Source organism: Bubalus kerabau, chromosome 14 (assembly GCF_029407905.1).
Source record: "Bubalus kerabau isolate K-KA32 ecotype Philippines breed swamp buffalo chromosome 14, PCC_UOA_SB_1v2, whole genome shotgun sequence".
NCBI classification, from domain to species: Eukaryota; Metazoa; Chordata; class Mammalia; order Artiodactyla; family Bovidae; genus Bubalus; species Bubalus kerabau.
Window position 1 is genome coordinate 42,143,834 of NC_073637.1, and position 22,868 is coordinate 42,166,701.

The 22,868-nt window shown below is 37.6% G+C and overlaps 1 protein-coding gene and 1 long non-coding RNA gene across 8 annotated transcripts in view; both read left to right on the forward strand.

Moving 5' to 3' along the window:
• ZFHX4 (zinc finger homeobox 4) overlaps window positions 1-22,868 on the forward strand; it is a 182,317-nt gene that overhangs the window by 99,599 nt on the left and 59,850 nt on the right. The window lies entirely within an intron of this gene.
• Window positions 8,976-22,007, forward strand: LOC129626832 (uncharacterized). 4 transcript variants are annotated; one of them, XR_008702234.1, is made up of 3 exons: window positions 8,991-13,819; window positions 14,651-14,897; window positions 20,905-22,007. It is a non-coding gene; the product is annotated as an uncharacterized LOC129626832 (long non-coding RNA). The 4 variants fall into 4 exon arrangements; XR_008702235.1 differs by having other exon boundaries at window positions 11,997-13,684; window positions 20,905-22,005; XR_008702233.1 differs by lacking the exon at window positions 20,905-22,007 and adding an exon at window positions 16,005-17,224 and having other exon boundaries at window positions 8,976-14,897.

Sequence of the window (22,868 nt, forward strand, 5' to 3'; positions counted from 1 at the left end):
CTCCCCCGTCCCTGGGATTCTCCAGGCAACAACACTTTGGGCCCTGTCTAATTACAACAGATGAACTTTCAGAGGCATGACACTGTAAAAATGATTTCAATTTACTCACCTTTTCTAGGACCAGAAAGCCTAATATACTAATTTCAGTTCCATTGCTCAGTCGTGTCCAACTCTTTGCAACCCCATGAATCGCAGCACGCCAGTCCTCCCTGTCCATCACCAACTCCCAGAGTTCACTCAGACTCAGGTCCATCGAGTCAGTGATGCCATCCAGCCATCTCATCCTCTGTTGTCCCCTTTTCCTCCTGCCCCCAGTCCCTCCTAGCATCAGAGTCTTTTCCAGTGAGTCAACTCTTCGCATGAGGTGGCCAAAGTACTGGAGTTTCAGCTTTAGCATCATTCCTTCCAAAGAAATCCCAGGGCTGATCTCCTTCAGAATGGACTGGTTGGATCTCCTTGCAGTCCAAGGGACTCTCAAGAGTCTTCTCCAACACCACAGTTCAAAAGCATCAATTCTTCGGCGCTCAGCCTTCTTCACAGTCCAACTCTCACATCCATACATGACCACAGGAAAAACCATAGCCTTGACTAGACGAACCTTTGCTGGCAAAGTAATGTCTCTGCTTTTGAATATGCTATCTAGGTTGGTCATAACTTTCCTTCCAAGGAGTAAGCGTCTTTTAATTTCATGGCTGCAGTCACCACTGCAGTGATTTTGGAGCCCCCCAAAATAAAGTCTGACAGTTTCCCCATCTATTTCCCATGGAGTGATGGGACCAGATGCCATGATCTTCGTTTTCTGAATGTTGAGCTTTAAGCCAACTTTTTCATTCTCCACTTTCACTTTCATCAAGAGGCTTTTTAGTTCTTCTTCACTTTCTGCCATAAGGGTAGTGTCATCTGCATATCTGAGGTTATTGATATTTCTCCAGGCAATCTTGATTCCAGCTTGTGCTTCTTCCAGTCCAGCGTTTCTCATGATGTACTCTGCATATAAGTTAAATAAGCAGGGTGACAATATATTTGCCATTCTTTTTCGGACTTAAGAATTCCCAGGTAAAAAGTCTTAAAAAGAGATTGACCAATAGTTTCATTTTGTTCCTTATTCCTTCTCTTTACTTTACTTTTTATTTTTTAAACAATAAGTTTGATGGTAGTGTTAATATCATCACTATTGAAGTATCAACTAACTGTACACTTGACAAAGAAAAGCCATAAATAGAGAGAAAAATAGTAGTGATACTTTGGAGTACGTGAGACTATTTTGATTAGGAAAGCTCTTTAAAAGTCACTGTTGAAGTAATTAATGCACTCCACTTAAAATTGATCCTCTTAGGTAGGAAAACTTGACCTGATGCCCATTGGAACCTTCTTTTCCAAGTCATAAACACAACTAGCGTCTTAAGCATTTTGTGTTCTTACTTTAACAGAACTTTATCCCCTATTATAGTGATGGCTGTTACTTCTATTAGAAGCACAGCATTTCCAATGTTTAAGGCTGAGTTATAAATATTTACATGGGACTGAAATTGGCATGGAAAGATACAATTTAAGTACTTCTATTAATACTTAATGATCATTTCTTGAGTTGGGAATAATTTTGGTAGAAGGTTAGAATATTCTGCAGTGATAAAGGATAAATACACATATTCTCAAATTCTCAACTGAAAAAATACAGTTTTTTTTGTTGTTGTGGTTCTTGCTGTGTAGACAAGTTTTGTGTTGGACGCTATTCTAAGAAGACGTTTCCATACTTCTTATATGTAAGAAGAGGTTCTCGTGTACAGAATCCAAGAAAATGTTTGTTGTTTAGTTGCTAAGTCATGTCTGACTCTTTGTGACCCAATGGCCTGCAGCATGCCAGGCTCCTCTGTCCTCCACTATCTCCCAAAGTTTGCTCAGACTCATGTCCATTGAATCAGTAATTCTATCTAACCATCTCATCACCTCCTGCCCCCTTCTCCTCCTGCCCTTAACCTTTCCCAGCATCAGGGTCTTTTCCAATGAGTCAGCTCTTACTTTGGAGAAGTCTTTCTATGTGGTCACAGATTTCCCCTGCTGCATGGCGTTGTATACCCCTGTTGTTAAATGACAAAGTTTGGTCCTTAGAACACATGAGCAGCAATGAGATCAATAAACTCCTCTCTTACACCCTAAATGATAAAATCAAACGGGAAAAATGTTTTTATAGGAGACCATGATTGTTCTTTCTCATTAGTCTTAACACTCTCCAGCTTTTTTTTGAACCAAATTTCTAGCGTAAGCTAAGTATCAAAAACCATCCACTCGGAATTAAATGTAGATGAGTAATTCTACTTAGAGAGAGTGTTTTAGAAATACATTTTCTGTGATTGGGTAATAAACAAACAAACAAAAAAGCAATTTTACCAAATTTCTTCCAATCTTTTTAAAACGGAAAGAGCTGAGAGAATTGCTGTTCTGTCATTCTTCCTTTTTAATGGACAAATCAAGGCTGTCCCATGGTGAAGCCCATCGCCACAGACATTTTCACCAGCCTGCTGTCACTGGCCCAGCTATCAGCCTGTGCGGAGAGACTGAAGTACAGAGCTGCCTTCTCCTCACCCCCCGCCCCCAGTCACATCAGCAGCGCCTTCAACGCTGAGGAAACCGGAACTCAAGATGCATTCCAGCTGTTGAGGGCAGCGCCCACTGTGATCTCACCTGATAGCAGAAGAACAAATCATTACATGCAAACTAGTGAAAATCTGAGTTTGCGAAGTATACTCTTCCTTTCAGTTGACAATGTAGAACAAAGTAGAAGTAGCTGCCACAGAAAAGAATGGTTAATGTTAGGCCTTCTTAATCTTAACAACAAAAGTAATTCAAGGTTTTTTTAATTTTTTGGCCACACCATGCAGCATGTGGGAGCTTAGTTCCCCATCCAGGAATCAATCCCGTGCTTCCTGCATTGGAAGCACAGAGTGGTTAACCACTGGAGCACTAGGGGAGTTCTAATTCAAATATTTAAATAAGTACTGGTTACTGCCTTTTTAAAAAAAATATGTATTAGCTGCTTTTATTATTGACATGTTCTTCTTATAACACTTTTGATTTTATATTGGAGTATAGTTGATTGACAGTGTTGTGTCAAGTTTCAGGTGTGTAGCAGAGTGACTCAGTGATACCTGTTATTTATTCTTTTTCAAATTCTTTCCCATTTAAGTTATTACAGGATACTGAGTAGAGCTCTCTGCACTATACAGCAGTAGGTCCTTGCTGGTTATCTGTTTTAAATACAGTAGCAGTGTGTATGTGACAGTTCCAAACTTCTAATTCATCCCTCCCACCCTGGGTTGCTGCTGCTGCTGCTGCTGCTAAATTGCTTCAGTCGTGTCCGACTCTGTGTGACCCCATAGACGGGAGCCCACCAGGCTCCCCCGTCCCTGGGATTCTCTTGGCAAGAACACTGGAGTGGGTTGCCATTTCCTTCTCCAATGCATGAAAGTGAAAAGTGAAAGTGAAGTTGCTCAGTCGTGTCCGACTCCTAGCGACCCCATGGACTGCAGCCTACCAGGCTCCTCTGTCCATGGGATTTTCCAGGCAAGAGTACTGGAGTGGGGTGCCATTGCCTTCTCCATCCACCCTGGGTTACTGCCATTCAAATTCATCACAAGTTATCTAACTTTTGTTTGTTTTGTTAGTTTTAAAGCCTTTTGTTCAATTTTTATGGAGTACACACTAAGGGCTAAGTCTTTGAGCACACGTATGGAAACTTTTAGAAAAGGAAGGATTCAAAGGGCTTCCCTGGTGGCTCAGAGGTTAAAGCGTCTGCTTGCCATGCGGGAGACCTGGGTTCGATCCCTGGGTCAGGAACATCCCCTGGAGAAGGAAATGGCAACCCACTCCAGTATTCTTGCCTGGAGAATCCCATGGACAGAGGAGCCTGGTGGGCTGTAGTCCACGGGGTCGCAAAGAGTCGGACGCGACTGAGCGACTTCACTTTCACTTTCAAAGAATTGAGTGGTGGGTTGGGAAAGGTCCTCTAGGGTTTTTATTGCTTGAAGATGGAGATAAATGCTAACTTACACCGAGGATATTTGGAAATGCTGTGGACTTATCAAAGTCAGGGAAGGCTAAATTTTAAAGGTTAGGTAGGATAGGCAAGCGTATCAATTGACTTGAGAGGAAAGATTTTATCAGGACATAATGAAAATGAATTTGAAAACTATAGAGATTTTATAGAAATTACATCACTTTAGATTACATAATTGAATATTATATACATGTTACATTTATAGAAATTACATCATTTAACCATAGAGAAGACATAGTTGATCTATATGTGTGTGTGTGTGTGTGTGTGTATGTGTGAATATACTTAATACAGGGCTTCTGGGTGGTTCAGTGGTAAAGAATCCACCTGCCAATGCAGCAGATACAGGAGACATGGGTTCAATCCCTGGATTGGGAAGATCCCCTGGAGTAGGAAGTGTCAACCTGCTCCAGTATTCTTGCCTGGGAAATCCCATGGACAGAGGAGCCTGGTGGGCTAGAGTCCATGGGGTTGCAAAGAGTCGGATACAACTCAGCGACTAAACAACTTAATACATACTTAATACAAATTGGGGTTTTTTCACTATAGTATTGAAGACAGGAGGAGAAGGGGATGACAGAGGATGAGATGGCTGGATGGCATCACTGACTCAATGGACATGAGTTTTAGAAAACTCCAGGAGACGGTGAAGGACAGGGAAGCCGGGTGTGCTACAGTCCATGGGGTCTCAAAGAGTTGGACACAACTGAGCGACTGAACAACAACACTGTAGTATAACTTTGAGGAAGTTCACATTAGGGGAAACTCTCTAGTGTAACAATAAAATCTGTATTTTTGATCCTTCATTATAGATATATCATCCGATAGGGACATGGCCAGCTTTGTCTTGCATTCTGAATTCCCACGACCCCCATGCCTTCAGCTGCGCTTTGGGCTGACAAGGATGAGCAGCAGCACTGGTTAAACAAATACACCCTCATCCTTCAGTGGCTGAGTGCTGCCTGGAAGAATGAGTGCCAGCTGTAATTGTCTAACCACACTACCCTGGAGAGTTTCAAAACCAGAACCCTGGGTAGGTCTGCAAACCTAAAGTGTCCGATGTAACTTTTCAAAGAAGAGTTACTGCCGCTCCTACTGATAATGTTTCCGTAACTAGGAAGGGAAAGAGCAGACTATTTCACCACACTGTAAAGCATTATAAATATAGAGCAGGTTGTTTTTTTTTTTCTCCCCCCATTTTCTGATTTCTCTTCCTACCCATATTCTTACGACTCCTTGCACTGGTTCACTGAGTGATTCTAATAAAAGCTAGTATTTTCCATGAATAGACAATGTGTGACTGCATCTTGATAACAGTGGGGAAAAAAAGGATTGAGCCTCCTCTCTTTTAAAGTGGCCAAATCTAGGACTGTTACATGAGGCAGCAACCAGAAACCACTCCGACCACGGCATCTCCACCTTTGGGGCAGCACCAAGAGATTAACCAGACCAACTGTTTTTGTCATCTGCTCAATCCCTCTGTGTCTTGGGAACATGGCTTGTCCTAGGAGGTGTGTCAGTGATTTTTACACAGTTTACTCAGGTCTAGAAATTGAACACTGACTCTGTTGGGCCTAATGCATGAATTTGGAAATGACTTTTTTTTCCCCCCAGAAATAGTGTTAGGATTTCGTTAGAATAGTATTGATCTCTGATAATCAAACAGGCATTTTTAGAAAACCACTGACAAACCTAAAATGAGACTCCGTTTACATAACCATAAGATCATGATATAAATGATCCAGACTGTGGAAAAGCCGAATAAACATAAAGCTCCTCTTCTACCCTGGGGACTCAGTACTGGGTTTTCCATAATATTATGGAATAAAGATGGCAGGTGCGCCAGTTTCATTGTATATATTGTCATCTTAGCATTTGTTTCTCTCTGCGAAGAGTATATTTTCTCAAAACTACAGATTAGTTTTAAGAATCACCTAGTCTTAAACAATATTTAGTCAGCCTTTTTACTTTGATCAGCTTGTTCTGCTGAACAAGGTATGGAATTGATAGCTGCTATTGATTGGGTGTAGCATTACCTAATCTTCACTAAATGTAGGAAGCTTTTCAGATTTAGAAAGGTGGCAGAAAATGTCTAGTAATGATGCTGCTGGGAATTCAAGCTCAATACTGTGGTCAGTGTAAAAGTGATGTAACCATAAGAGGTATTTTATTATAAGCCTGTCGGTTTTACTAAATGTTGGCTTGGTATATTTGTGGAGTTGTGCGTGTGCATGTGTGATTACTGTGTTTAGCAGATGTTTCCATATTTTATCATTTAAAATATCATCAGTAATAATCTCTATTAATAATGGCGTTGCCATTTTTGTATGATAGGAAGCTAGCATTGAAGCTTTAAAAAAACTTACAGATAAAAGAGACGACGGTGCCATAAAATGGAAAGAAGATTGCATTAGGAATTCAATACAGAAGAAGGGTACATGAAATCATTACTAAAACAGATATAAACGTGACCTTCACTGTGGTTCAGTAATTATCCTAGTCCACACGATGGTGTACATATCATGATTTTCCTTTTTCTCTTTGTTTTCATTTTTATCTTGGTACTTCACTGGTGAATAATTGCTAAAGGGAACCCATTATGCAAGGCGAGCATTCAGTTTGCAAGTGAATTTGCTTGTAGCTATTGCCATATTTGAACCTCACTAATGTATGTAAATTAAAAACTCTGGTATTCAGAATTGCTCCTGTTTGAAATAAAAACAGAATCTGATCATTACAATCTGCAAGCCAGGTATTATCACTGGGCTAGTGAGCCGCTGATGATAAATTGTACCGAATAGCTTGTGGATAGAATATTTTATCTCCGTTCTCTATCACACAGCACTGCATAAAATAAGAATGATTCATCAAGCATGAGAGCTGCTGGTTTATGAAATTCATTGCTCACGGCAAGTGTATTTTTTAAAATTCAAAAGACAAAGCAACTCACAAGGGTTATTTAGTAATCAGTGTGAATTACTTCTAGGTATAAACCTTAGTGGAAAGGAATTAAAAATACATTTGCTGTACAGGAAGCATTATTGCAAGCAGGGATATAATTTGACGACTTCCCATCTAAGAGCCTTATTTTGACCACATTTAATTCGGATGCCACCTTCTTTTTTTCACATCAAAATTGCATAATCCATCGTAATGGAATCATACATCGACTCAGACGGTGTCAAGCTCAGAGCAGAAACATTTGCATCATCTACCCTCAGATATCCTTTCGCCTGCAAAGGATATTTTGTTTATTCAAAAGGACATGTAAAGAGGAGAGGCCCAGTATAAAGTCATCTTTCTTTCATATTTACAATAAGAATGTTTCATTTTTTCTTGTATATTGATGTCCCAAGGCAATGTTCCAAATGAAAAGATAATAACTTATGAAGAAGTGTCAAAAACTAATTAAGTTTTGTAACTTGTTTTTCTCTCGCACAGGGTATATTTTTCATCACACTGTCCAGTCACATGCTGAGATTCTTGCTAACATTATCACATGCCAGTCACACCAAGTCTCAGTGGTGCCTCTCCTCCTGTCATTATTTTCAGCATCAATTAATTTTCTTCTGACCTCGCCTTTAGAGAATGTAGCCGAGAATGATCAGCACATGCTTTGCAGTCTATTTTGAAGGCATTAGGCCACCGTGTGCATTCAAAAATGGAGTCAGCCAAACATTATATTTTCTCACCTGTAGGGTTGCCTAGTAACCTGAATTAAGGATTTTCACCGAGCCTTCGAGACAAATAAACACTACTGGGAGGCATGTTGACCCAGGTGGGAGCGTCAGACCTATTGATGGAGAGGAGAATTTCGAAGGAGCCAATAGAAAACACAAATCCTTATTAACATTCATTGTGGAAACAGTTTCCATAACTAAATAAATCTGTTTTGCTAGGCTAAGAGAACACTCAGGAACAGGATCCTCTCTCACACATTGTCAAATGTTTATTAAGCCTGGTTTTGACTCGTCGCTCTTATTTCTCTATCTCTTAGGCCTAGAGTGGAGCATTTCTGTTTCTTTAATGAAGTATTGATTATTTGGGGGAAATATGAAAACACCACCTAGAAATGCTTCGTTGTCGTGGTGCGAGTCGGTGCAAGAAACGTTTTCTGGTCTTGCTCGGTGTGTGCTGTGTGCTCAGTCGCTCAATCTTTGTAATCCCGTGGACTGTAGTCCGCCAGGCTCCTCTGTCCATGGAATTTTCCAGGCAAGAATACTGGATCGGGTTGCCATTTTCTCCTCCAGGAAGTCTTCCCAACCTAGGGATAGAACCCACGTTCCCTGCATCTCCTGAACTGGCAGGTGGATTCTTAACCACTATGCCACCTGGGAAGCCCTGGCCTTGTCTGGGAACTTCCTAAGTAGACACACTGCTTCTGGACATCCAGGGTTCATCTAGTTTTCGCACGATCATTGCAAGAAATGAAATTCCTGGTTTGGTGTGTTAGCTCAAGCAGAAAAAATAAGAGACAGACTAGTGTGTTGTAGAGGTGGAGGTTATGCTTTGTAACGCTGATGCTGTTTGTCCTTGACACCTTGGATTCCTTCAGAGAGAGAGAGAGAGTGTGTGTGTGTGTGTGTGTGTGTGGCAGGGAGGGTCCAAGGGGCTGGGGGAGGGGCAGCTTCTCCAGAAAGGTACCAAGTGAAAGAGTCGCACCATTAGGATGTTGACAGTCCTCCGCAAATGATGGTGTCAGGCCACAGAGGGGCTGAGGGGGGCAGGAGTGACATTCACCCCAGCAAGATGGAAATAAACGCCCTGTTTGATAAGAGAAAACAGACAATTTATGTCCACCCTGAAGAGTTACCAGCCAGTGAGCCATTCCTATGGCTCAAGTGCAGCATTTGCATTTTGATGGGATGTTATCAAGTAATTAATGCACCAGTCAGGATTTATTACCTCAGGAGCCAACTGAAAGGTTCATTACAAAATCGGTTTCACTTGAAGATAGGCATTTCCTCAGAGTTAGCTTTTGACATGTTGTTCCTCGCTCTCCCTGCCCGTGGCAGCCGTGGTGGAAGGCCAGTGAGGTGAAATTCATTGCTTAATAAGGGCATTCACTTTGGGTATTCTTGTGATAATAAATGTATACATCAAGGCCGCACTGCCTTGTCAGTTTAATTGCTTCTCGTGCTCCTTAACAAGCCAATCTTAATCAGTCTGGACCACGTTATGAATAATTTAAGTATCAGCAGACTTCACGCTTAATAAGATGTACTCGATTATAAAACTTAAGTGCACTGTTTATAGAAAGCATGCAAAACACTTTAAGTTTTTATTAGCAGCAAGGAAAAAACAAGCAGTGAGTTATTCTAACATTTGCAGTTTGCGAGCAACAGCTGTGTTTCTTAATGCTGCAACCCCCCCTCCACTTTTGTCGGAGGCCATAGTTTGGCCTCTCGAGCCTTCTAAGCCTCGGTGAGACATAATGGGAAATTTGAGCCGGCTATGAGATTAAAGCTCTGAATCGATGGCCAACCAGCAATTGTCATTTTAGAAAACATTCTTTTATCTTTTTAAATGCAAAACAGACCTGATTTTAAAACAGTTTCCGATGGCCGAAATTACCTTTGTGGTCCTCTGGCTGGGCAGCTCACAGGAATGTCTAACTCCACTGAGTCCGGAGAGGGGTCCCTGAGCCTTCTAATTTTCCTTGAACAAAATTAAAATACTGAGATGTCTCCTTTCTCTCACAGCATGTTTGTCAATTAGCGAGCTGACTTCCGGTGGTCCCCCTGCAAGATGTCATTCAGGGTTCAAATCCAGTGGAAAGGTTTAGCTTGGAAAAGGAAGGGCAGTCGTGTATAAAATTAGAAGACTGAGCACATCTCCATAAGGTTATTAAGATTTCTGCCTTTAATAAATAGTGTTTGATTGAAAGGGACCATTTAACCATATTGTTTTAGCAGGACTCTTTGTCCTCCATTTTACCTCCACTTTTGTGGGCTGTAAGTCCTTCATCGAGGAATGCATCATTCTGTTTATGACATCTAATAAAGGCCTACTGCAAGCATTAGAACCAGGTGCTTCAAAGCTCTTCTTTTCTGTTCCCAGCCTATTGTTCCCTTCAAACCAAAATAGAAAGAATTCCATTTTGGGCCAAGCTTTATTTTCATCACTTCTATTTAAATCAAGACCTGTCCTAATAAACACGCACTTTCATTTGGGGTTGTGGCACATAAAATGTCGGTGTGTGTGGAAGCCTGCATGTGAGTGTACTCACACTGATGGAACAAGGACTGACACGTTTATATACTGGGGGGAAAAAACATATCGCACAGGTCGTCATTTGCTGAGGCATTAAAAGCCGGTTATTGTTGAGAATGAATTGATGAAGCAAAAATATGCGTGGCCGTAAATGAAAAACAACTTCCAACCTATTTCTCCACCTAGAGCCGGACCATCATACTCCTTTGTTCTTGTTCAGGTTAATAGAGATTGAGGAGATGGGCAGAGGAAAAGCAGTGCAATTTTCTGCTATTTAAGCTTGGCGAAATGGCACTCTTCAGGAAGCAGGAGAAAGTATGAAAGCGTAATAGGCATTTTAAAAGTAGAAGTCCATATAGCTGCTTGAGGGATTCTCAGATTTAGGCATGCATAGAATCGAGAATGAGATAATCAGCATTGTGAAATTGAAACCTGTCTGCTGCCTGCTGCTGTTCTTCCCTCTTTCAGTGGAGTGATTTGTAACACTCATCTTCTGCAGGCAAGGCAGCCTTCAAGATTATCAAGAACTGTCAATAGTAATTGCCAAAGTATTTTATTACCTACAGAAAATCAAAGGAATTTTATAACCAACAGTTATCAAGTTTCAATACACGGTATAAAGAGAGCAATTTTCGTTGGAATACAATCGTGTTTGGCTTGCTTTAATGTTCTTGAGACAATTCCTGTGCAACCAGCTACAACACTCACTGTATTTAAGCTAGAGGCAAGAATACACATATGTACTTGTAGCATAAAAAAATTACATAATGCCTACAAGCTTCTGCAAGCAAGTGGTTTTTAATTGCCACACACACTCTGCCTTAGCTAATTACTTTGGAAAAGAAAGTGTGTTTTGTGAAACTCAAGATGACATTTGAAGTTCTGCCAGTAAAGAAGTATGGCTTAACTGGGGCATCCTCTATATGATATAGTATGAAATGTGTCTTTGAGTTAGAAAACATAACTTTACCAAGTTTGGGATTAAACCAAATGGTCACAGAGTTCATCACTGTGTGTACACAGAGGTCTTTCACAGTATGTTGAATTCAAGATTATCAGCTTTAGGGTTCAGAATTATTTTTATACCATAGGGACAGCCACTTTTAGAGATTTATTTCTTGAGAGTAAAAATAATATTTTCCAAAGAAATGTAAGAATGAAACTACATTCCCTACAAACCTATTAGTACATTCACATTGGGAGGTAAATACCTTTTTTAGATATGAGAAAATAATGAGAAAATTTTTGTGTCTGCTGGTACTTATTTAGATTTGAGGTCCCAGACCCCAGGGCAGGGCCAAACAAGGCTTTTGTATCCTTTCAGTGGCTCTGAAACCAAAAAGTGTGATTACTTTCTATGATAGCACTCTTTCTTTTTTTTTTTTCACTAATCCCTGCCAGCACACTTGAGCTGTTGATTAAAAGTTAGCAATATCCATTTAACTGTAAAGGCACAAATTACTTTAAATTATTTATGAACAAGGGAGATTCCTCTATGAGGTACTGAAACAAAAATTCAGACTTTTGGAAGAAGATGAAACAATGTGCATGTCCACATGAGTGCGTGTGTGTGTGTGTGTGTGTGTATTCAAGCAGTGGAGTGAAGTGGGAAGGATCACATGGTATATTAAACAATTCATTTCATGTTTGAAAATTAGTATTAAATTTTTTAAGTAATCTAGGCAGGGCTTTAATATTTATCCTTATACAATAATAAGAAGTTGTACAACTAAGGTAACTATACTTTGAAAGTTATTTATAGTAATTATTCCTAGTTGGGCCCCAAATAGGACTTTTTTTTTAAGAAGTGTGAATCATGGTCCAGAGGTGACTTGATAACAGAGTAAGTAATGTTATGAAAATGCTCAGAGTATATCTCTCCTCAGCTGGGTTGCTGCTAAGAAAGTATAAAAAAGCTCTAATGATTGTATACTTGTTTTTTTTTTTTTTAAATTTAGGAGATGTTTGATTTAAAATATGCTGCAAATTCAGAATTTGTACTCAATATAAAAAAAATAAACAAGTCTCCTATAAATATATACCCCAAATCATTAGAATCATCTTTGTCTCATTACATTTCATTTCATTTTAAAAACTCATTTTGACAACCTACCAATGAAAATATAGTAAGCCATTTGTATGAAGAAGTAAAGAACACTGTATATTTTACATCTACATTATCATGCAAAATTGATTTACACCTGATTCAGAAATAGTTCTATTGTAATATTTGATCATCATTTCAGATTCAGAATTTTTGTACTAAGTCCAGTAGTTTCTTTTTTTTTTATAAATGTCTGAAAAAATACTCATCTCAGAATGAAATGAAGAATCTGAGATGGTTTCCCTTTAATGTTTCCAAAATATTAGAAAATATTCAAATGCCTTATTCATGCCAGGATAAAATATTTCATGAAAGGAAGGCTGTAGTTGTGTAAAGTCATGATTGATTTAACATCAGGTAATTTGGGAAGTTATGAAACTAATAGAAGCAACATAGGTAATACAGTCAAAAGTTTTGCCCTGAGAGTTGAATGTAACATAATGCCCCAGATTTAAAGGAATCATTTTAATTGTAATTCAAAAACGATATATGGCAATATCTATTTCATAACTTTCAGATTTCTAATAAGAGAGAAACTCGAATAACTAAAATATAGCTAAAATATATCTGTTGAATATTTTTGAAAGATAGGATGCCTAAACTATTAAGGAATCAAAGCTTTTAGTGAGTAACATAAATACTAGGAAAGAAATACTTCCATTTAAAACAAATTGCCCTTCTTGACTCAATAGACAAATCCATTTCCTGAAGCAAAGGAAAAAAAAAAAAATGAACATTTTCCTTGGCTTTTTCAAATATACGCCTTTAAAAAGGAAACCTGAGTCTCCAGAAATTGGCCCTGGCTTTGCAGAAGCACTCCAGCGGCAGAAAAACTTCTCTAAGTGTCGTTTATTAACATGGAAAAGAGAAATTAATTATGTTTGTTGATTTGGGGTTACCTTTAAATATTTATTTATTTAACCAGTCCACTGCCAGGTTTAAAGTCGGATTAGGGGAGGTGAGAGGTCAGGGAGAAATTCCACAGCTGTGTTCCTGGTGGAGACTGCTCCCCGCCCCCGCCCTGCTGCTGGAGCCCAGGAAAGTGAGCTGTTGGTGTACTGTTCGCTCCCATGGTCGGATCGAAGCCCAGCTCAATAGCATGAAACTCGCCCCCATTTGAGAGATTTGTCTTACAAAACCCTGAAAACTGCTCTGAACATGCATACATTGATTTTTGTGGCTGGAATCTCCCGAGCTTTGATGAAAAGGCAGGCTCCGCACGCAGGTGAAAGGAAGTTACCTCTTCAATATTAAAAAGAGAAGATTAAGGATTTCTGGTCGACTAAGGCTGAACTAATCAGTGGCATGCCAGGGTAAGAAAGAGGACCTGGGGCCTGATGCCCCTGATTTTCTGTTCTTGAACAAGAAGTTCAAAATCCCGCCTGTAACCTGCTAGGTGATGTAACTTACCATTGTTCCATGTCTCACAGATAGTCAAATGGCATATGGTACGTGACCATGTTTGTTTCCCATATTTTACAGATAGTAGTTACTGACTTTTTTAAGGGACATTCATTCTGGTTATAATATGGAAAATGAGGACGTTGTAAAGGATATATACATGAAAATGTCTAAAGGAACTCAGATCATGAAAGACTACCTATTTCATTAGTCACTGAAGACAAATAGCCATTCTGTTTTTGATACTGTTAAGTCTATTAAGTTTACCTCCGTGAAGGTAGAAATAAGTGATTTTTCTAAATTTCTGGCTTTTTTTTTATATTAAACTAGAATTATTATTTGAGTTCAGCAGAGGATTCTTGACATTTGTCCTCTGTATGAACATCGCTAACACTTTTTTTCTCTAGTCAAAGATTACATGCAACTTTACTCTTTAAAAAAAAAAATCAGAGGATTACAGTGTCCTTAGATAGTTTGCACACATCATTTCTCAGCAGGGAATTCCAGAATGAAATGAATGCACCTCTACTACAAGAGAACAATTTTACACCCTGTAGCACTAATTCCTGTAATTATTTGTGTCCGTCTTAGCCATGATTTGGGTAAAGTGATATGAAACCTTTCTGAAATGATGGTGTCAGTAAGCCTTTAGGGGGGAAAGAAAAGGTTTAAATAAACTAAGCATGCTGTGAGGTTTCATATATTGTAAGATAACTGAAAATGTAACAAATTTATCTAGAATCAAGTCTTATCAACCATGTCTTTGATCTGTTGTAAAAAAACACAATAATGATCCTGAAACAAGCAGCACAGAGGCAGATCAAGCTGGATAAGAGAATTTCAGAAATTAGATAACACTCATTTTCCATCATTTATAGGAACCACTTGGTTTGCCTTTTAGGCATATGTTGTCTGCGCTCTCTCATGATTCACCCAGCATGGCTCATCATCTTCAAGCAGATCTTTTCTATCACTGTTAAATTACAACATCCCATTCAAATAACACATAGTGTGATCATCCGAAAGACAAGATTCCTGGCTCCACACCATTTAATGTCTTATGTCATTAAGATGATAACAAGTGAATGTAGCGGAAGAATGAGATGGCCCTATGGAATTCCTGAGGTATGATCAGTGAACTATATATATATATATATATATATATATAAGTGCAGACTCAGTGTTATTTTCACGGAAATAGTCCATATCCCCCAGTGCCTACTGTAAGAATGGTATATTCTGCGAGCTTGGCTATAGAGAAAATAGGATTAGTGACAAAAAGAAAAAAAAAAAATCTTAGCAAGCCATTTTTAGGAGATGTAAAGCTGGCTGAGGTGATCATTTATTTTATAGAATGGAGCAGACATTTCAGTTACATCCACCAAAAAGAAATTTGGGTTAATTCTAGACTTCCTTTATCATCCTATAATTGGCAGTTTGTAGCTTTCAAGAGTTGGAAAGAAGTGAACTTTTAATAATTTTTGTTACATGGACTTAGGGTTTGAATCTTAAAATATCTGTTTTGAGGGTCATTTCCAAGTACCCCCAGAGTTCTTAAAGACAGTTTCCATACTGAGGTTAAAGACAAACCTTTTTTTTTTCCCCCTTGCAAGCCAATCCATACAGATGCCTTTTTCACCTCTTTGATGTGATAAGGAAGTGTTAAATCAAAGCGAATCCCCTATTCGGGGCACCTTGGGACTGAATAGTGCTTAAGCCAATTGTTACTACTCCTGGGTGTTTAGACAGAGAAGCACACATCTCTCTCTGCAGATCAGAGAGGACCTTGACGGACCCCCTCTGCCACCTGCTATCACTTAATTAGTATCATCATCTGATTTCTAGTTGGAATAATGACATCATGCACTTTTTAGTAAGTGTTACTGTATAATATGTGACAAATTATGCTACACTGGTATTATGTGGTTAAACTACTTGAGGAGGGATTTGTTTTGTTTTTGTCTTTGAGCTTTTGCATCTCTATTTCATTTTTATCCATTCCCAATATTTCCTACAAGTTCAGAGCAAATCTAAAGATAGAATTGGTGAAGTATAACTACTCTAGACTTGGTACCCAGAGAAAGAACTACGGGCTGGTCTTTGAAATGACTGTAAACATCTTTTGTAAACATAGTGGATATTATCAGAGAATGAAGATGACAGGTGTAAATGTAATTAAAATTCAGTTCTGTACAAGTGGAGTTAGATTGGCTGTTCTGTCTCTCTTACCAGGAATTATCTGTCAGTGAATAAGTTGGGGGTTCTGTTCGAGACAGCTTCTTTCTGGTACAGATAGTTTTGCACAGTGAAGGCGGTGAGAAAGAGATCAATGGACTGGAGGCAATGTGGTGTCTTCAAAACCAAAAAAGAACACCTATCGTTTTGAATTCCTGAAAAAGAGTAACACTGCCACACATGTTACAATCAAGGTTATTGAAGATTCAGTTCCGTTAAGATGCCATTCCCTGTGGAGACCATTCAGTTTTGTTTTTCTGATATAATATTAGAAATTGCAGTAAAGGATTTACAATCAGTGCCCTCCTCCGTATCCAGAATTCCCCTTCAGAGGTAATAAAAATACAAAAGAAATTAGAAGGATAATTCTGGTTTTAAGATCCATGGATAAATGTTTTGATCTATGCATTTTAAATGTATTTGTCCATTTTCTATATTACAGTTTGATTTTTATATCTTTATTTTCATGAAAACCCTGATAAAAATGATCAAATATAATAACTGGCAAAATGTCCAAAAGCTACAGCACAGTCTAGTGTGATTTCTTTGCAATACTGTTGAATAAATATGGCTTTAAACACACATAGACAGTATTTCCAATGGGAAATGCAATTATTGTCTTTTGAAAAATTCTATAAATTGTTTGCTTAGCTGCCATTGATTATAATATAAACAGGATATGCAAGTTCGTGATCTTGTGAGTCAATAGAAGCCAATAAAGCTTTTACTAGTCAATTGTTCAAAGATTTCGTTTACACAATTGCACAACACAAAATGTGCCATGTCGAAAGCCCTGGCTTTGAAAAAAGAGCTCCTTAAAAAAGGCTTCTGTTTCTAATAGTCAGCCCCATCATCTACACAGTCTTGCTTCCATCACACTAAAAGAAACAATTTTAAAAGGAAGTGTAAGATTGACTTACCTTTTTCCTATATCTTTAAATTCTGTTTAAATTTCTATCCTTTCTTTGTGTTGTTTTGCGCATTCCTACATCTTGCAGTGTTGTACACCGCGAAGACCTAGTAAGCGAGTTAAAGGCTGATGACGCTAACGAATCCCAGCGCAAATGACTGAATCGATAGGAAACCAGCCACTGCTGTTTAAGTGTATCAATAAATGTACCTTTATTTTCTCTTGAATGGATAAGTGTCGCAGTTAAGAGTCCTATGGATCTCTTAATTGAAAGTTAATTTTAAATCAATAAAGTGAGTCATTTAAATATTGATTGGCCTTTCTACACGAATTGTTAGCTGATTTTTTTTTTTTTGCAACAACTTTGTTTAAATGCAATCAATAGCCCACAATCAGTATGTTCTATAAAAAATTGACAGATGTTCCCAAAATGCCTGCTAGGCATATTCTTATCTGTTTACATATGCAGCAAAGATAGTTCAGTCTTTCTCACCCTTACTTACATCCTTACAACTCCAGGAATCCTCCCCACCTCACACACACACAAACACACACACACACACACACCCTTCCCTTGTTTTCCTAGATATCACAATTGTGTTTTCTGTTACATTAAGCCACTTTCTACTGCACCTTTATCTATCATTTACATCTCAAAGGTTTGAAATGAGAAAATTATCTGATATCGTAGTTATCAGAACCAGATCACTCAGGTATCTCAGGGATTGCAGTTTGAAAAGAAAGCAGTTTTATACACCTATAAAAAACTGAAAGACATTTGGAGATAGTCTTTGGGACTGCACCATAGCATATTAGTCATAATATATGTCATAATAATTAGTATTATTGCTAATATTATAATATCATAATGTATTAGTAATATTGAAAGTTAATTTTAAGTCAGTGAGTCATTTAAATATTGATTGGCCCTTTCTACACAAATGTAGAAAATGTCATAAATAAATATATACATAAATATTCACATAATAAATAAATTACATAAATACATTCACATAAATAAATAATTTACATAAGCATATATATTTTATGTCATAGTAATATTACTTGAAGAAAAATCATCTCCTATGAAATAAAATATTCTTGTCTATGTGAACATGTTTATTAAGCACAAGGCTAGCAGGTACTTTTTAACTGATATAACTTCCCTCAGAAATCATCTCTTTAGCGTAACAACAAATAGCCATGCTCTTTTTCCTTTCAAATTGACAAAGAGAGAAGCCAAGTTAAAAGAATACAGATTGTATTCCATGAACTTCATCTTGATTAACCTAATAAAGTAAACTAAGGTACTTGTAGCTTTCAGCATATCAGCAAATATGAATGTCCTATTCATAGCTTCCTATAAGCCAAGCAGTGATTGCCTGAGAGAAATAGTCTAAAAGCTGTAGAACCATCGTCAGCACCCCTTTCCATAAAGGGGTTCGTTTTGAACAGGACTCCTAATAACCATCTCATACATTTATGAGGCTACTAATAGGTGCAAAGCTGTGATTTTTTTCCTTTCTGAAACCTCCATGTGTGAAAATAGCACTTATTAACAAACAGTTGCTCTTTTGAATTAGAGATGAATGAAACTAATAATTTAAACATTAAAAAATATAAAATTAAGAATAGAGTTTTACTGTAGCATACAGTTTTCTCTATCTGGGTTTACTGATATCAACCAACATGAAATAGCCCTAAATTAACTTATGGTGTTACACTGACTGATATTTGACCAAAGTAAAAATACAGCCTAATTGTATTTTGGTTCTGAAGGCTTAGTCAAAATGCAAGTCCTGATATTAGATTTTTAATACCAATAAAAATGAAAATAATGATTTTTCATCCTCCTCCCTTTGGGAAGATTAAAAATTGCCAACCTAAAGTGGAAATATTCAAGGGGTAGCTGATGGAAAGTTTCCTTTGTAATGCTAATTTTAACTTTAAACTCTTAGAGTAAACTCTTTCCACTGTTCTGCAAACCCGCCGTTCTTCTTGCATTATTGTCCTCTTACTACGACATCTCAGAACTCATCCCATTCCATTTTCAGTGTCAGGGAAGCTATATCAAAAGAGACGACTGCACGAAAGTGGTAGGGGTATCATTAGTTCATATGCATACGAGTTCAGCCTGTGAAGATGCTGTGTCTGGGATCAGCCTGAAGATGTGACTGATAGCTCTTATTTGTCTGATAGAGCTGGCCAGGGAAATAGAGCTACAGCTGGTTACTTCATTAGGTCCCCTCATTGATTGAACCCTGCTGAAGTGATGCAGCAGGCTCCTCAGATAACTGCTGGTAATAGAACAAAATGAATTCTTATCACAGAGATTGGAAAGGCCATTAACCCCGGCCTCCAATGCTTTTCAGAGGTCACAGACAGGAAGCCAAGCAGTGACTGGGAAAACTGTTTTCTGTCTAACTACAGGTCACGTTAGAAGGGTGTGTGCGACTTTTTTACCCTTCGGCTTCTGTATGGATGAAACGGTTATACTGGCAGATGTTAATAATCAGCTGTAAATAAATATTGGAACCAGAGAAGAAAAATGAGAAAGCACAGGAATTTATTTCAATAAATATTTAATAAAAGAACAATTGTTCCTGTGATATTTACTGCCAGTTCTGCTGTAGTTTTAAAACTAATACTTTTTCATATAAATTGGAAGGAGAAATACATAGAGGCATGTTAAAAAGGAAATTTAATATGGTTTTATATAAAAATATTTCCTTCCTTCCTTTCCGTCTTTCAGAGATGGAGATTATAATTGTTCCTGGCTGCCCGGCTTCCTCTCCCAGCTAGGAAGCCCTCACCAGGCCATCTCTGAATGAGCACGACAGTGGTTGCCTTCCACCTGGTTGAAAGGAGTATATATCTAAGGAAGAGTCCTATAATTTACATTTAATGCAACCTTTCAATTGACCAGGAGCCCACAACCTCAGCCCCCATCTTACAGCTGAGGACTTTCCCACATTTGTCAAGTCCCTGCCACTCCAGGACCAACCAGTAGGACTCATCCATTTAAAGCCTAAGCAGCTCATGACAGTTGTTTTTCTGCCTCTGCGGCAGAGGCATCCTTAGAACAGCCTCTGTTTTCACATGCTTAGCCTAAGATGGAAAACTTTCACAGGTTAGGAAATAGTTGTGAAGGCTACACCCTCTGGAATAAAATGGACCATTTCTTCTCATTACTAATGTGCATTATTTGCCTGTATATGTATATGGAGATGAAATAAAGGCTATTTTTAACAATATGTTGGTGGCTTCTAGACTTAGGACTGTGATTTAATTTCAGTGTCTGTGGTTGCCTGGTATTTTCTGTTGGAGCCAAACTTTCACTAGGAGTTGATTTATTTAAATGTAATTGGGTCCTGTGGATGAAAAAAAACCTACCCATTTTAGGTCTTCGGAGACCCACCCAGACATTTGGTTTGGCCCTCCATACATAAATAATAACAAGAAGGTGTGTGTTGTCATTGCCCTGCTGGACACAACAGAAGTGGTTTGGCAGGATGGAAACCAAAAGAGATTACTCTGGATAAACATAGAATCAGATGCTTTTCTGCACTGGATTATGTATATGTATACACAGATATGCATAGTTGTGTATTGTATTTTGGAATCTGTAGAATATAAGAACAAAGCTGGGGGGAAATCAGTGTTAAGAAGGCACATATCACTCTTACCTTAAAGTGATGGAAAGGCTTTATTTTATGAGTTAATTTTTTTTTTTTTTTTAGTCTGGGCTTATATTAATTAAGTCAAATATCCTAAAAAGTATGTTGAAAGTTGCATTAAGTTAACTGTATTGAAGGCATCAATTTCGAAAGTCAATGTTAAGTTCCATTGCATGTTTCCATGTTGGCTTTGGATGTAAAACTTTTCAATTTAGTATTTGTTGTATGGGTTAATAAATATGCTTTAAAATCTAATTAGGTAAATACTTTCACTTATCTCATTTATCAAGAATGTTAAATTCTGTTGCAGATGTTTCAGAGAATGACACAGAGGCCTGGAATTTCAACTTGTGATACCTGGGGTGAACCTCATGAAACTTTTAGCCTTGTAATTAGTTAGTTGTGCACTATGAACCTTAGTGGGAACTCTGAGTTCACTTCATATTGTCTAATAAAGAACAGGCATTCTTTTTCTTTGTTGAGTTTCAGTGTAAGAATGGTTGATAAACTTGTGTTTTTAATTTTTCATAGTAAGTAGCATTGGGTGATTAAGTCAAATGTAGAAAACAGTATACTTTGGAGGAAAGGAATAATGGTATGTTTGCTTCTCAACAGTCATAAATATTTACATTACATGTATCTTCAAAACTCTTTAATATTTTAAACATTGTCTCCCTTTTTTCACTTGAATGAGCTGACAAAAGCAAAGAGGTATACATTTAGGTTCAATATGGATTGTAGGGAAATTAATGAATTCATGACACAGTATTTGGATTAATGTGTTTTTCTCTCTAACATGTTGTATAATTTACAAATGTAGACAAATGTTTTTGTGTTGTTGTTTAAAATTATTTGATGGGATTCAATCTGACTAGTTTTCCCAACAACTAACTAGCTTCATTGATATAGTTGCAAATAGACAATATTATTCTGAGCGTTGAAGGTAAAGATGGTGCCTATAAGAAAAGATTATGTAGAGTAATAGTGTTTGAAAGTTTCAGTTTTTGAACTGCTCCTTGGCTTTTCTCAAGATCTTTAATGTCCCCAGTATCATGTGTAGATAAAAGTAAAAAATTTTTAAATAGGTTTCTTGTAAAGTATTCTTTTGTGTGTGGTTTTGTGTTTTATAAGAAAAGTCTTGACTTCCAGATACATTGATGGGGAAAAAAGAACATTGCTTTGCTTCTTCGATTCATGAAGATAGTTAGAAATAAGTATTATAAGTATTCAATCTATTTCTTGATTTTACCAAACTTTTCTAAAGCATTTTTTCCCCTCTGTAAAGTCTTATGACAGATCTTTCTGTTTTGATTGAGAATATTTACAAGTTTATTGGAGAAAAAAAAAAAAGAACATCACAAAAGTTGGTAAGCCAAAAATATCAGCATCCTTCAGAGTTTTCATACTTAGGTATTTAGGGATGAAATATGTGGTTGAATTGGAGAATTAAAAAGGATGTCTGGAAATCAACTTTATTTGAAAACCAAGTTGAATCCTTTAATCTTTCCTTCTTCATCAGTTTGGTTTTCAAATAAAAAAATTTCACCACTTTTTGTAGAATACATATTAAATTTTATGAAGCTGCTTTGCATACTATTATTTTAATGCCTTTTTGAAAATATTATTCATCCAGAGCTCAGATATTCCTATTTATTAGCCATAATACAGAAACATTGGGTAGTCTTCTGATTAACCTACATGCTCTGGGTGACCTCTGTTAGTTATTGTTATTCATTCTATACTTAATCAACTATATTCTACATGAGGATTTAGTTAAGTGTTTGGAGAGATCCATTACACTTCTAGGCTACTGTAGTAATGCCTCTTGCCAAGAGGTAAGCCAATGACTCTAAAACATTTGATTATTTTAGTCTAAAAATTCATTGAATTCCTTTTAGACTTTCTGTAGTAGAAAAATGGAATCAGTTTTTCTTTGGAAGAGTTCTGTTTTGTTCTAACCTCGGTGATCAGCTAATTTGTATTTATGTAAACATGTCTGTGTGGTTTGGCATTGCCCCTCGCCCCTTTTTTGATCCTATTCACACAGAGTAAGTGACCACATCACTGGGAAATAGGTGGCATGAGCCAGTGCCCGCTGACTGTTCAAATGTGCTGCAGACTTCATTTAGTTCATCTGGGGTTCAGTGTCTATTTGAATTAGTATTCTTTTCAACGATTTTTATTGGGAACATACAGTTGTTCTTTACTTGTATTATTCTTCAGTAACACTGTCTTTTAAAAAATATCTATCTATCTATCTATACACATATATTG